Below are 274 nucleotides of genomic sequence, written 5' to 3' on the forward strand. Positions count from 1 at the left end.
AGCAGGAAAGCAAATGCTAGTGAACCTTTTGCCTCAACTGTGGAGTACCTGGATCCAACATGTGTTGCTAGCCAGGCTGAATAGGTATTAAAAAAAAAAAAGAAAGATTGCCCTACTAATGACTCAAATCACGGTGGGAAACACCTAGCTTGGACAGCTAGCTCAAGGAGGGCCTCACGCGAGCGGTAAGGGAAGCACCAACCCTTCCTCTGCTCTGGAGCTAAGGCACTTAAATACTTTTACAAGACTTGAGGCTGATGGCTGCTTGTAGGCC

Source organism: Charadrius vociferus, unplaced genomic scaffold, assembly GCF_000708025.1.
Source record: "Charadrius vociferus isolate BGI_N301 unplaced genomic scaffold, ASM70802v2 scaffold34, whole genome shotgun sequence".
NCBI classification, from domain to species: Eukaryota; Metazoa; Chordata; class Aves; order Charadriiformes; family Charadriidae; genus Charadrius; species Charadrius vociferus.